Raw genomic sequence first — 16,426 nt, forward strand, 5'->3', positions numbered from 1 at the left:
GCAACAAAGTTTCAGTGTTGAGACATGATAAGAACATGCAATTGTTTTTCTTTTTTAATGTGTGAACATTCTGAATGAAAAAACAGACTCAGTGTGCAAAGACCTTAAAGCCATTACTGTTGCCAAGTACATTAGCCAATCCAGCTTTAAAAATACCAAAATATCCCTTTAAGAAGGCTCGTATTCTGCCGTACATGTTGTAAATGTAGATCTTTTTGGTGAGTAGCCCAGTCTTTTTTGGACTGGCTTGGTTATCGGCATCCATCAGATTAATTACTTCATCCATTCAACCATTCCTGTCATTTTTTCCTCAGAGGAGTGCATCATGGGAGCCTCATGGTCTGGGTGGTGGGATGGTCGCCGCAGTATTGTGAAGCACCCACTGACGAAGGATTATTGACATGCTTTCACAGGCGAGTTGAGGCCATGAAAGGAGACATTCCTCGCCACAATGGACCCAGTGTGTGTCGCGGGGGCTGCCGACATGAAAAGGGCCCCCTGAGTGCAACACTGTGACTCGTCAGGCTGTAATCAATGCAAACAAGATGAAAGGGCCTTATCAAAAGAGACAAACACAGACATGAGAAGTGTCTGGACAAAAAAACTGAAGGCCTTTTTTGGCTAAAGTCCATGCTCCTGTTTGTCCAAGTAGCTGGTGCATATGTATGATTGAGTGTATATAAAGGCCAATAAAGAAGTTTAACACACGCAGGCTTCTCTATGATGTTATCATCTGTTTCATCTCCCATATAAAAGGTAGCATTGTTGTAGCTAGTGGGCTGCCTTACAGGTAGATGTAGACTTGCAAGGAAACATTCTCAAATTGTATTTTATTCATTAACAGAGGAAGTGAGTTACACAGACCTGAATTTCAAACACTGGGAGGATGTTGAGGAATTTCTTGTTTTGAAAATCCTTTCTGGTGATTTGCTGTAATCCCTCCTTGAAAGAGGGCCCCTTCCTCTGCAAAGAAAACCTGTGACAAGTAAGCTCTTTTAAAACACAGCTGTCTATCAGGACAGATTGTTAAGGTACGAAAGATAAACAAGAGCCAAGAAGTGAGGAAAGACAGGAGGGCTCCTCAAAGTGCCTCGACAAATTTTCCTTTTGTTCCTGTCTTTAAAGACACACAGAGATACTTCATCTCAGAGCTAAAAGCCTGCTTTATTCTGGCTTCAACATTTTATGTGCAAGATGTTCAGAGTTATTCTGAGACATAATTTACCCAGCTACAATGCCTATGTTGTTAAAAAAGGGCACTATTAAACCACTTAAACATGACAATAGCTTAAAATGTGGATTGTTTGTTTTTAAATTGCGCCATTTAAATCAGAATAATTCGTCTTTTTGTTTTTTTTTTTAAACCAGCTCACTTGTTAATACAGGTTATTTGAAGTGTTTTTAGGACCTGTTGCCCTGAATGTAATATTAAGCACTTAGCAATCTGAGTGTTTGTTATGCTTGCAGTGTTAATTCAAAAAGAGTTCACAGCTGATGATATCAAAAACATGATTGAGTCTTTTCAGGCTGTTCTGCTGAGCATTAATGAATCCAGAATAGCTCTGCCTCTGACGCTCTGTGATTAATAAGCTCATTTAGCCGGCACTCATTGTGACCAGGTCTACAGGCCGGCCCAGTGTAAGGCTCTTTAGTGGGTTGGTGTTATTTTTTGTGATTACCGTCCAAGTGGCTGCTGTAAGAAGCAGGTCAACAGAGCGACCTGATCCTGTCCTTCAGCTGAGAGTGAAAGGGAACCCAGTGATGACTGTGGGGCCCACTCTGCCTTTACCAAGTGAATGATAACACACAGGGAGGTGACAAGTACCCCTTGTGCTGACACTACTGCTGCCAGTGAAAAAACAGGATAGTGCCTCGTACAGCAGACCCTATTTCAACAAAATTCTACCTACAAAATGTCAGCACACTTTTCACTAACTACACATAAGTCACATATGTCTTATGTTATGATGTAAAGTCCATATGACACCTTATGTTGATCATAATCAAGTCACAATTTTAGTCATGTCATCGTATGTTTCTACCACAGAGACATAACCCTTATCTAAACTAGGAGAGTGTAATATCCAAACTAGAGCTATTAAATTTACCTTTTTGTTGCATCTTTAATTCCACACTTTTGTATTAAATAGGGACGCATGATATTTGATTTCTGCTGGTATCTGATATGCCAATATTTACCAATACTGACATTTAAATATTTGTCAGACCAAAAAGTTCAGTCCTTTGAACACACTTTAAGGAACAAAGAAACAAGCTTTTGTAACTGAAACACACTTCAAAGTTTTAAAGAAAAAGGATAAATAAAGAATAAAACTCCACTGACATAGGTTTGTTGGTCCAGACAAAAACTCCACTAATTTATTAGTATAATGCCAAAATTTACAGTAAATATATGCGGATATTCACAGCAGAAATATCATATTTAACTATCAGCTGAAATTTTGATATCTGCCAACACCGATATCAGGCCGATAATATTGTGCATCCCTAGCATTAAAAACTGCTTTCGAGTAATTATGGATTATGGTCTTAATCTAAGGTTAAGTGACTTCCTGTTTGGATACAGACCTGCTTTTATTTTGAAAGACAATACAGAACTTTTTGGTAGACTGCGCTAGCAATGTAAGACTGTTTCATATATCCATTGCACAGATATATTTCACATCCATCTGTTAAACCTCTCATACAACACATTTGGTAAGGACAGGACATCTTAGAAGGTGACTGGATGAACTGCTCTGTTACATTCATATCGTGCCAATAAGACAAAATGAGTAGCGGGCATGTGCAATTCCAACAGTAACAGAGCTTTGCAAGATAGTTTTGGACACGGATGTCATACGCCCAGCTGCAATTAACTGACAGCCAGCTCTCATAGCCAATCACAGCTCTTTCTCTCAACAAGGTTGAATTTGAATTTGAATATGAATATGACATCTTTCTGCTGCTAGTGACAAAGCTTTACCCCCTCCACCCCAGCCTCCTCCTTTATAGCCTAAAGCTTTTGTTGCACCTTCATATTCACCTTTTTGCTGCTGAGGCATGTAACTAACATGCATATAGGGGTGGTTTCTAGAAATGTGCTTCTTGGAGAGTCAAAGCCTGCTGCTAAGCTAACCCAGGGAGCATTTTTGAAGAGATCATTCACCAACAAGCAAAACCTCATATCCATTTTGGTTGAATCTATGACAAAAGTGGTCCTATATTAGGTTGAAGTGGTTTAAATTTTTTAGAGTTAAATAGCTACAGGATTGATACATGTTGAGTAAATGATACACTAAAGTTGAAGGAGGAGGAGGAAATCCGGATGTATTCTTGTACAGCATTCCAAAAATAGCCCAACAGATCACTGTCTGAAGCATCTTTTTCCATACAAGATGTTTTTTGTTGAAATTGAACAATTTATGCATCATTTCTGGAGTTCAGTGCAGCTGAATCAGGTAAATAAAATGCAGTATAAAGTCCCTATTGATTAAATCAGAACATGCTGTTCTTGCTCAGGCTCCAAAGAGAAGCATAGAGAGGACATGCTAAATTAATTAATAAGGTTGGTTAGATCCTGGTGCTTAAGCCACATGCATATCGTCTAAAAGATATCAAAACTTTTAATGAAGCTAAGAAAACGTGTGTAATTTGGGGCCTTTGAAAAAATTATTTCTAAATGACATGGAGGTAATCTCTGCCTGGATTATGCCAACAGGCCCCTTAAAAAACTAAATTCAAAACAAAGGTCTATAACTACCAAGAGTGACTGCAAACATTTAAGTCTTCTAATTTATCTAAAAGAATCCTTTTTGGTGTAACGCTGACCTTCTCAGCAAATTAAAACACAAGAGCTGTACACATAAAATGGTTGCAGACGGCTCTGCATGTTGGACATTGCTCATAATTGACAGAGGATTGCACTCGGCTGCGTTTGCTCTTGTTCTGATGTAAAAATTTCTATTAAAAAGGAAGAGAAGGGAATGTACAAGTATGCGAGAGCAGCCTGACATCTCTGTGACATTTCAAATGTCTTCTCCATGTAATGATCTTTTTTTCATCAGTCACTCGGCAGGCTACCAGCGGACCGAGTTCATTATGGACCACAGCAAAATGTGGTTTCCAAGGGAACAAGCCCGAACACGCAGAGCCTCAGGACTGTAGGCAGGATGAGGTGTTTGCACACATGTTTACTTCAGAGGGAGCTGTGTAGCATTTATGCATGCTTATAGAGGGTATATAATAAGGTGCACTGCCTTATGTGAGGCTTTTGTGCATGTGGAGCCACTCAGCCTTGTGAGATAAATGGAATGAGGTAAATCACCTGGGAGATTGCACCAGGCCATTGATTTCATGGGTCATCAGATAATACCAGGGCTTGCTCAGCACATGCCCTTCAGCACTAGGCAAAGGCTATCATTTAGCCAGATCAATAGCTCTAATTACCCCACTCCACCCACTGCAATAAATTCTGAACTGATCATATTGTCTTCAAAGGAGATGGGGCGAGGGAGTAAAGTATTACTGATGTAATCTCACCTTCCCTAACAGTGCAGTTGGATGAAGTTTTTAATGTTTTTAACTTCATATTTCCTCCAACAGCCAAGTTTAAGAAACACTGAATATTGCCTCTGACCATCACTAAACTAAACTGATGTTTAAGCGACAAGCTTTGCACCAGTCAGCTAAATTAAGTTAATATGGACAAAATTACCCATACAGGTGCACGATTTCACACAATGTAGCAATAAAATAGACTCCCATTTTGTTTATTTAATAGGCAGTCTGAATGACAGTCATAAAACCCAACAGACTGTCTTTATGTAGGAAAATTAAGATAAGGCAAAGTCAATGATAACCACAAGGAAACACAGCAGTTGCTGGTCAAGGTCATCAGCCCTCTTTTATATAAGTCATAGCTGCAAGAAAACACACATCATGTTTTCATACATAAGGATGAATGAATGTGCAGAACTGAAGCATCATCCCACCTGCACATTAAGACTGCTCAGTTGTGGAAAAATCCTTATTATTATGATTGGCATTAAGATCACAATTATCAAACATGATTATTTGTTGATTTTACAACATAATGAACTCATTGAACCTCACAGCAACAAGGTTCCCGGTTCACTTCCCAATCAGGGCATTTCTGTGCAGAGTTTGCATGTTCTCTCTTTGCATGGGTTGTTTGCGGGTGCTCCAGCTTCCTCCCACCACTAAAACATGCTCTTTAGGTTAATTGGTGATTCTAAATTGGCCGTAGGTGTGAATGTGAGCTGGGATTGACCAGCGACCAGTCCAGGGTGTATCCACCTCTCACCCAATGACAGCTGGGATAGGTTTCAGCACCCTGTGACCCAATGGCATAGGCGGTATAGAGAATGGATGGATGGAATAATATGTAACAGCACTCAACAAAAATAACAACTGTTATGGCAAAAATATGAACACACTCAAACATTTACCACATGACAAATTCAATGGACAAACCCACATGTGCACAGTAATTATCAAATTATGATTATCATGTTGTCATAATCAGCATATGCCTTTCAATCCTGAATAAAAATGACACATACAGATTAATTGCCCAGCACTACTGTGTGTTATGTTCTTTTACACTTGAAAAATTTCATGTGGTAAACATACATTATTGAAGAAAACCTACAAACAAGAATCCTTCATCCACATGGATAAATGTGCAAACAGATTTTTTTTTCCCCAGCATCACCAAAAAGCATCAGATTTTCGGAGCCAATGGGTCCCGAATACCTACAACTGTTAGGTTGGACTGAAATGGTGCCTCAAACAATATTTCTCTGACCTCGGTCTAGTCAGATCAACTACAGTTTAGCCAGAGATATTTTGTTTTATCTAATGCTCATATATCTCTGGTTGGGCTATGAGCATTCTGATTAATTCACTTACCACATTATTGGAGGATATCCATAAAGGACACACTGTAGAGGCCATAGACAGTACTGTGCAGAACTTTTAGGGATGTTTGGGCCAAATAATTGAACTAGGGTCTGTAATGGTGAGTAAGCCCACCTTAGGGCACTTGAGAGCAGAAAGAAAGATTGACACAACCCAAGCCATGCTCTGGATGTCCTTCACATTACCAGGGGCATGGGAAAATTATTTTGAAGAAAAAAAAAATTGAAAAAATTCCACACCTTTAGGGCAGATATGGGGTGGATGCAGGGAGGATACTGTCCAGGGGGATTGTAGGGCTGCCACAAGCCCCTTGTGGTGCCATGGATGTTTTAAGGGCCTGAAAATCGCTAGCGTTCTCTGACCCCCCTCGGTGTGGGTCGTGGTACATCAAGCCCAGCGATGAATCCTTAGCACCCTACTTGCCCACAATTTCTGCACATGACCCTAAAACTGTCTGGTTTGTTGGATGTAAACACAAAGATGGTGACACTTCAACAGTATATCCATCCATCCATTTCCTACATGGTTTATTGAATAATCAGGCCTATGCAGTGAAATTGAATCAAGAACTGTGGTTAATGATAGTTAACTCAAGATTTAACGGGGGGGGGGCAACTATTTTTTCACATAGGACCAGATAGGCTTGGATTTTTTTCCCCCTTAATATATAAAATCATCGTTTAGAAACTGCACTTTGTATTTACATGGGTTGTCTTCGAGAGATATTAAAATTGGTTTGATGATCTGAAACATCTAAGTGTGATAGTATACAAAAAAATACGGAATCAGAAAGGAGGTTAATACTTTTTCATGGCACTGTGCAAGCATCTATTTTAACAGGGTTGTTCCTAGCCTGACACACTAGATGGATTTGTTGTACTCATCCATCTGAAAAACCTTCCATAGACAACATTTGGGAAAGGGCAGAGCCTTTAAAAAAACTTGGTGGGGCACATGTCAGTCTACTGAGGAGTAAACTCCGTAGAGGACTGCATAATGCAAACCATGGCAACTGCTGACATATCAGTACACGACTTTTGTTGTTTATTAAAAGAAAACAGTTCAATCTTGTTTTTTTTCTTCTTTTAATGAAGAAATTTTGTCAAGTTCTGATAAAACTGATGCTTTAGCAGCATCCATGCTAATCTCTTCCGCCATAATTACACCGGCCTTTTGTTGCTGCTTTCTTATGTCACAACTCTGCCGCGCCTGAAGTGTACTGCCCCTCCACACTGCTTGGTCCTGTCATTTTCTAACCCGGCCCAAAGCTTCAGACGGGAGCTTTGCAAGATGGATTCACCAGTGAGAAAGACGGAAATGGGCAAATCCATCTGCTTTGCAAGGTTAGGTTGTTCCTACATTCTTCAACAAATTTCAGCTGAATCAGGCTGTTAGTTTTCTTTAATCCACAGGAGTAAGAGCACAAGGACATCTACCTCTCATAACAAAGATTTCCTCCACTGAGTTTCCTCTCCTTATGTAAGTCTCTCACAAGTCTTAGTGTAATAAAAAACCTTTGAATCCCTTTTGTGAAAGTATTTGCGAGGTTATTCAGATGTCTACAACAAGGCTGAGATTCTAACGCTGCTCTGTTTGTTTGTTAATGTGACAGTTAATCACACCACAAGGTGCTTTTTTCGAGACTTGCTTACAAAGGCAAAGAGAAGTTTTTAGGGTGTTTTTCAGGGCGTGGTATGAGATCCAGCTTCAAACAGAAAGTAACCATGAGATGAACACGCTGATGAAGAAACCGACTGTCAGTTTGCAAATGTGGTTTGTGATTTCACCAAATATGAAACAAAAAAGCTCACACAGCATAAAAGGAAGCAGGGGACATTGTGAAAGAGTTTCAGCTTCACTCATTGGCCTGGTGAGACAGTCTTTCGACACTACTGCTTGAACTGACATTAACTCAGGTCACACTAAACACTCACATACCAACACACGCATGCATGGACCAACACTATCATGTGTTAATATCTTTGAGCTGTCCACTTTAAAGTAGCGCTGTTGTCGGTGTTACGCCCTCGCTCTCTCTGTCCCTCACCTCTAACGTGCTGAGTGCCTCCGTCCTGATATCAGGTTTCTCCACACTCAGAGCTCTGCAGTACTCCACTTATCACCGAGGCTGGCACGCTGCCCACCAAACATCCCTTTCAGCTTCTCTCAAACAGGGAAAACAGCTCTGATGCTCTTTAGGAGGTAAAACTTGTGTTAATTCTCATCTGGTTGGCACATATTTATCATTAAAGTCAAAATTATATCACAATTATCACAGAGGGTGTTGTTATAATTTGCCAAAAAAATACAGATTCATTATTTCTAACCATTTTGTCAAGTTTGATATTTAAAAACACTATAAATCAAATTATAAGCATGGGGACAAGACTATACACTTTTGTGGAAAGTAATCATGAAAACTTTGTCAGATGTGCAGTAACAAAGGTCCTTGGTAGATAAGGTTGTCAAAATGTTTGGTACTTCTCTGATACCACATGCTTCACACAATTATTCATTACTTTCACGTTTGATAGGACAGAAAAGTACTAAAGAAAAACAGACTTGCAATCCAAGTCTCCTTGTCAGTCTGAGTCCTTGTCAATACCACTGTTAAAAATCTCAAATCCTCAGTCCTACTGAGACAGCCATGGCAGAGCAGGGTAGAGGGGCCTCAAGAGGTTATTTAAGAGATGGGTGTGGTTATCGGCCTCCCTTTGTCCTTGAGCCTGCTCTGTCCATGCTGCCACAGCACTTAAGTAAGTTTGTTTGTTGAATTATTCCACTTTTTCCTTTGTTTACCAAATAAGTGCATCCTTTTAATTATGTTTGTCACTTTCACCAAAGGTAGAAGTTTGTTTGACCACTGAAACCACAAAGAAGATCTAGAGACTTAGAATTGTTTGTCTACTTTAAAGGACACATATGAGTGAGTACATTTCCTACCTAAGTTTAAAGAGAATAATCTATTTTGACACAGTGCACTAATTTATGTTTGTTTAGCAGGAAGCTGAAGCAATTCCTCACTCCTTGTGTAACATATTGGATGCATAAATTAATGTAAGTTGATCCCTGTTAGCTTTAATTTAATCGTGATATGTGCGTGGCAATGTTTTGATTTGTTATATCTGTTTTGTACAGAAAATCATCCATCCATCCATCCATTCATCCATACTTTCATCTTCATCTTCAAAAAATGGTTAATCTGATTTCTGGATCCATGTGTTTAAATGTGCATCCCACCTAGAGGTTCGATGAGCTAGCATCAGTTGAAATTCAATTGGCCTCCACTAATTCAATTTAGTAACAGTTTTTATAACCACTATTAACACTTTTCTGTTTTTGGTAGAAAAACAAACAACATCCTGGTTTTAAGTGGTCTAAGATGTGTAGATTGATTTATAAAGTTAAAATTCCACCTGTTATTTCTGTTTAATGTTGCTGAAAAAGCGAGCTAATTTCTCATCCTCACATCAGTATCTATTCAAGTTTCAAAAAACTGAATTTCCCTTCTCTTGATGTGACATTTGAACACATCAAGACACTTTATTTAGGCTAAACTCAAGGACTCGTATTTTCTTACTGCCCTTGAACTAGGGCTGAGGGATATGGCCTAAAATTAATATCATATGTTTCAGCTTTATCATGATTAGAGCGGGGGCAGCGCATCGAAGTAATCACCGCTGACGTAAATACGTCAACTCACATCACGTGCGTCAAGTCATGGTGAGGAGAAATATGACGGTGCCCCTTAAGAGAGTTAGCTGTTGAGAGTTAGTGCTGCCAAAGATGAGCTTGTTGAGGGGAGAATCATTGCTAACTTTTTTCTATCATTTAGGAATACTTGAAATGGAATCCTGACAACATGGTGCTCTGCAAGCTTTACAGAGTTGAAACGTAGCATCACTGTAGCACCGCCACTACATTCCAGCACCTCAAGAGAAAGCATCCAGGGGAGAGGTCACACAAGACCGCAGTGGGAGCAAAATGGCACAGCAAGTAATTTTTACTTTTTATCCCTGAATGACATAATGTTTTTAAACATTTCAAATCATAATGAATGTGTTGCTTTTCTGGGAATTATTTAATATATCCCCTACATGCTACACTAACTTCACTCCAAACTGATGTGAAAATATAACCCAAAGTGAATAAAGAAAGTCTGTTTACAAAAATGTGTATAAAAATTAAGTCATTTTTTTAAGGTAAAAATAATCATCCTGGTATCTGATTAGAAAAAAAATGTATTTATCTAGAAGGAAATCTAAGCAAGTTCACATATGTATTATATGTAAGTTATATATGGGCTACATATAGCATTTATTGTATCCATATATTTTTGTTTATTATGTCTTTATTTCCAAGATTATTTGTACATGTATCTCTAGCAGTTGTGATAAAGAAATAATGCTTATTTAAAAATTATGACAGTTAAATTTATTTCTATATGCTTTTGTGTCTATTCTTTCTGGAAAAGAAAAGGCACCTTGAAGGATTTTTCTTTTTGTTGGAGCCTAAACCTTTCGATGCTTCAGATGTCTGCTGAGCTGTCCACACACCCAGTGTTTTGCTTACCTGTCATGCATATTTGTGTTACAGAAAAGAATTTTAAAAAATTAAATATAAATGACATGCTTTTAAAATTTGCCTGTATTCAGGCATAAGTTTGTACGTTAAAGTAACGACTTCAAGTTGTCATCACTTGTCTTGAGCTCCAATATAAAGTCTGATGCTATTATAATTTATTCCGACCTGCATCTTGTCAGTAAGTGTGTATTTGTTTAAACCCACAGTCATGCCCGTGTTTATGTCCATGAGTGTGTATGTGTGGGCCTATTCATTAAAGGTCCATCACGCTGTGCTGCCCTCATGCTGGCAGGCCTTTGCAATGCAGGCTCGTATCCAAACACATCCAAACATGCCCAGCAGCTGGCCTCAGGGCCGCTGTAGCAGTTTAGCCCATAATAGTGACTGATTAGAATACCAGTGGCAAGAGCTGAACTCAAAGCAGTTGTTGACAGGGCATATTAAGCAAAGTGGGGAGTCCAGCCGCGGGGATTTGATGATGCCACCAGGGAAACATGTGCTGGCCCACACAGAGGCTCTTTAACACCATAACATCCAAACAGCTGATAACTCTATCCAAGAGACTCGAGGAGGTCAGACTGCTTCACCCCACCGCCCTGCAGCAGGAAACTGTGAATACAGCGATGAAACTCCATGATAATCCAGCAGACAGTGTGCACCACTTCCCTATGGTATTGTCCAGTGTACTATTTTCTTGTCTTTTGTCTGTGACTATGAAAACGTTCACCTTAGTGTGCTTTAGATTGAAATACCAGATACTGACTGAAACTACTCAATTACTGTTTACATGTCCAAACAATCCGTTTTCTTCAAACCTTTATTGACCTTAATAAGCTCTGTGTAGTATTCAGAAAATGTTTTTTAAGTGAACATGGAGGAAAGACATTGCAAAAGTGCCTCAAATGCATATGCCCTGATCATGTTTCTTGCAGCCAATCACAGATCCCCCTTTACCTATGAGTGAAACTGGCCAACCACACCGCTTATGTTTTCCATCCATCCATTTTCTATACCACTTAATCCATTGGGGGGGGGGGTATGGACCCTATCCCAGCTGTCATTGGGCAAGAGGCGAGGTACACCCTTGTTTTTATATACCACCTGGTTTACAGGCCGGTCAGTCTACCTAGCTTTGTAGTGTACCGAGACCTCCTCTGATGCCTCTCTCTGCCTGCTGCATACCTCCCATCTCTGCCCTCAGTCACAGCCTTGCTAACTGATCTAACTGAAGGATGAAGTTGAAACAGTTTTTGTTCTAGTTTAAATGGTGCCATCTCAAAATTCAATATCCTGGTATCATGACAACACTAACTGAAAATGACTGAAGTTAAAAAAAAACATGGATCTTCAGGCACTGAAAGCTTCTGTGATAAATTGAGCTGGTGGTCTTCTCAAATTTACAGGTTGGGAAACAGTGACTTTCCTTAGCTCTGTTGGCTTCTCATAAAAAAACAAACCTTATGTAACGTTACATTTCATTTCTTACAGAGGAGAGTATGGGAAAAGAGAGTTAAGCAAAATGCTGCTGATGTATTTGTGCAATTCAGAAAATGTGCAGGAGTCAGTTTTTAATTTACCAAAAAAAACCCAAAAAAAATACCTGTTATTAAGTGTGTAGGACTTCTACTTAGTTACTATGTTTTCAAAACAGATAATGGCATATGAAGTTGAAATTTTAGTAGTATCGTATCATGTATCAGAATTTAATTTCTGGTATCATGACCAGCCAACAGCAGCTTTACTGATTTCGTACATAGACAGAGACATCTATGTCAGGTCTTCAGATACTTTTCAGTTCCCTCTATCATTTTCTGGTTTCCTTTAAAGTTTCTTTAAAGTCACATCTGAAGTCTTGAAGTACTATACCTATCAGAACGTAAACCTTAAAATATAATCCTGAAACATGAAATGCACTAAAACATTAATGAGATTTTGGTCTTCGGGGAAATTTAATGTAATTCATTTTGTCATTGACAGAGAGCTATTAGCACCTTCCAACACTCCCCCAGAGATCCATCCTTCATGTTTGATTGTGTTTCGCTGCTCTACAAAGTGCCACCTCAGTGTAATGAGTTGTTCATAATTTGTCACCACTCTGCCTCTTTCAACAAAATAACCTTTTGTTCTGCTTTGCTGTCCACCTCACTGCACTCTCCCAGGAAAGGCTTTTAGGGACATCCACTTCAGAGAGGAAGAGCTGCACGATGCGTGGAAAACGAACGCGCAGACACGTCTCTCACTTCCATTATTGATGCAGAAAATGCATTTAGCTCCAGTCTTTTCAAAGCTAATATTATGTTAATAAGGATAAGGAATCGAAATATAGTGCACTTCAGAAAAGGAAGAATATGTGCCCACAAACATTAAAGAGACTAATGTTAATGCACCTTGCTGCCTTTTTGCCCCTGTATGCAGCGGTTTGATGCTAATGGTCTGTCAAGGTTGGTCTTAAGTCAAGGACTGTGCACCAGGATCCGCACATTATGTTCTTCTGACCAACAACAGCAATGCTAATGTAGGAACATTCTTTCGTGATTAATAACAGGATCTCCTACAATAATTGAGGTTACTCACCAGTAGTCTAGCAACAACATTAAATGATTTTGAAGATACTCTAAGCCAGTGTTTCTCAACTGGTACGCAAAGACCCAAAAGTGAGTTGTGGGGCTGCTTTCAGTGGGCTGAAGATGAGTGCCTGTAAAAAATGTGGTCAAGGTTTATGATGCAATGAAGCCCTGGGCTGGTGTTTGCTGTTCCTGATTGTGGTATGGATCTCATCTGCCAATGACTGAAGGACCTGGTCGTGGTGCAGCAAGTTGCCCCCCCCCCCCCCCCCCCCAGCACCTTTGGACAGGTTAAGGATGTACACGAGCATGTGTGAGTACGCCCTTAATAGGGATGTAAGGATACAATCAACGCACAATTTGAAACTTGATTTTTGGTCCACAATATGATTTGGAAAAATGTTTAAATAAATATTATCTAGGGTTTTTTTTTTGTAAACAAAGTAGTCTTTTTTAAATTTTTAACTGTACTTTCTGATTCAAAAACCCCCAAACCTGCACATTTTTTATATTAATTACCTAAAAAAGTTCAAATGAGAATGTCTCTTTTAAACAATTCCCACATAAAACAAATAAAGCGTTATATACAGTAAGATGAGATGATCCCCTTTTAATTCCTATTAAATAGCAACAGTGGAGCTTATGTACCTGGCCTGGAATTGACATGTTCTTCTAAAGGAATATCAGCGTATCTACATCCTCAGGCAGAAGCTGAGAATTCTCAACGGTCATAGTGTCCCCCTAGAGGAGAAAGAAGAGCTATCTTTACACCACTAAAATAGACAGCTCCACTTCACAACGCGTTGCTACATTGGTGATTAGCCTACACAGGGCAGCTGCGGTAATTTCTGTTTGGACGTGATCACAGCTGTGGCTGCTGAACCCTGCTGGAAGAGAGATGAAATTTGCCTCATCTGACGCAAGGTTCATGCAGATCAGCTTAGGTGGCCAAATCAAGCGTGTGGACAAAGCGCTTGGTGCTGGTTCAGCTAACGTTCAGTAACATTTACTATGTTTTAGCAACGACAACAGCAATTCTATGACTTTCCCTGTCAAGCTCCCATTCAGTGATAGCAGACATTATAACCTCAGTATTGTTTTTCCACTATGTGTCGAAGAGAAGCCGACTTTAAACTCACTGGGTATTAGATGAGCCGTGTTTGTCGGGGTTCCAGCCATCTGTTATTGAAACACTATCTGCACCTCTGAGTGTTTGACTTAAAAGAGGACAAGTTCACTACAGCACCCTTCCTGTCATGACTGTTTTGTTTACCTGCTGCTCTCAGGTGAGCTGAAGAGAGTTTATGATGTTGAATAAGCTGTGTTTAAGGCAGGCAGCACCCCCTACAGTTCAAATAGAGAATCAATACACAAGCTTGGCTCTATCAATTTAAATCCCCCTTTATTTGTATTGATTTTTAGCCGATACAGGATATATCTTTACATCCCTAGCCCTTACTATTAGTCGAGAGTTCTTCATGTAGTTCCTCTAGCCATAGATGGGTTCCAAATATTCTTCAGCTGTTGACAAAGTTGACCCAGTGTTTTTAAAAATCAGTATGCTTTACTATTCCATCATTATGAAATTATCTTTTACATTGCAGATATTCAAGCTGTCTTATTACTGGGATATGAACAGAAAAGTGTCTGATAAAGACATATCCTTGAGGTTTTACAAGATTTGAATTAAATGCTGAATCACATTAACATCTCTGTTGTCTGTATGAATGTGTTTGGCATCAGCATATTCATTCAAATTAAGCCAGTAAAGAAGATACATAATGGCTCGTTGCTAGTAAATACACAACTACAAAACCTGCACACATCCTCTCTGCGGACATGTGCTCACACACTACACTGTATTCACTTGTAACTAAATGAATATGAAAAAGAAGGCTTTCAGTTCAATCAGAGCACAGAGCTGTCAAGTAGAGAAGATTGTTGCCAGGGGGGCTGCACCTAAATTACAATTAAGCTGTCACAGCCAGAGTCAAGAGCACCCTCTTAAAGCCTTTCTCTCATTAATTGGGATTTGGGGAGTACCTGGGTCTCCTTGGTAGCGAGGTTCAAGTGGTTGTTAGTGAATGACAGAGCAACTCCTTGAGCGGTTCAATCTTCCAGGGCTGAGAAGATGAGATTGTTACGAAACGTGATCAACAGCCTCTCAGGGGTCACGATGTGGCGCTTTAGCAGCTCCAGGAGTGTGTACTTTACCTCATGCTCTTTGTGGCATCGCTCACAAATATGTTTTAGACACTGACTAAAGAGCCTCTCCAACAGCAGATGATTCTCTCATTCAGGAGCAACACACACACAGACACACAAACGCATGCATACAAATTGCAAAGCAAGACCCAGTGTTGGGCTGTTTCTAAGTGGTCAAGGCAGCTGATGTCTTTAAAATGTGCATAAAAGAAACTATCCTTACACGAATGAGTGGTACAGAAAAATAATGTGCCATTTTAAATACAGAACAAAAGACCAAAGAGTCTACAGTCATGCTATTTATTGAGATTCAGTGCTTTGAGCTTATTGCTTATGGTAATGTCTCACCAGGCTCCCAATGTGAACGTTTACATGATCCTTTTTAAAATGTTAAGAAAGCATGCTAAAATCTGCTAATTAGTACCAATTACAATGCACAAAAATATCATTAGCTTTGCAGGTGCATGGACAGATGTATTAAGAACCAAAAGCTATAAAATGTTGGATAAAAATCTGAATTGTTAGTGTCATAATGATGCTTGCTAGTAATTCATACATGAATAAATGCAAAACTATTAAAGGCAAAACATCTAATAGAGATACAGCCTCATGCACCAGCTACTTGAATAAATATCAGGGTCATCATGGTCTATCCTCTAGGGATAATGGTATTGGGTGCAGAGGTTTATGGCAGTCCACAGACTGTGAAGGTCAATTCAGACTGCATGAATGTAAACAGATTTAGACACAGCTGCAGCCAATCATCAAATGTCCATGGAGGTGCTACAAGTTAAGTATCAGAGCAAAATAAGTGCGACAGTCATGGCAATACTGGCAGTGATACTGACATTCAGACATGAGCTCTGTTTGTGCCAAATTTAAAAAATGGTTTGAAAAAATATGTCAATTTGCCTGTTTATTGGGACTGTACCTTTAATTTTTGTCTTATAAATGTAACAGTCTGTGCTGGGGAAATTCATGTGCAAGGTCAGCCTTCTTGTGTTTCATTGAATTTTGGCATAAAAAAAAATATTTAACTACATGACTTTCACTTTGAACTGCTGCCATTCTGCCCTTTTGAGCATTTTCTGAATACTTAGTGGAAAAACATTGCATTATAAACTCTCAGA

At 39.4% G+C, this 16,426-nt stretch overlaps 1 long non-coding RNA gene across 1 annotated transcript; it reads left to right on the forward strand.

The window, feature by feature from the left end:
- The first annotated feature begins 8,641 nt into the window (after positions 1-8,641).
- Positions 8,642-9,046, forward strand: LOC121508013. Its single transcript, XR_005991775.1, has 3 exons — positions 8,642-8,699; positions 8,788-8,869; positions 8,947-9,046. It is a non-coding gene; the product is annotated as an uncharacterized LOC121508013 (long non-coding RNA).
- The last annotated feature ends 7,380 nt before the right edge of the window (positions 9,047-16,426 follow it).

Source organism: Cheilinus undulatus, linkage group 1 (genome assembly GCF_018320785.1).
Source record: "Cheilinus undulatus linkage group 1, ASM1832078v1, whole genome shotgun sequence".
Classification (NCBI taxonomy): Eukaryota; Metazoa; Chordata; class Actinopteri; order Labriformes; family Labridae; genus Cheilinus; species Cheilinus undulatus.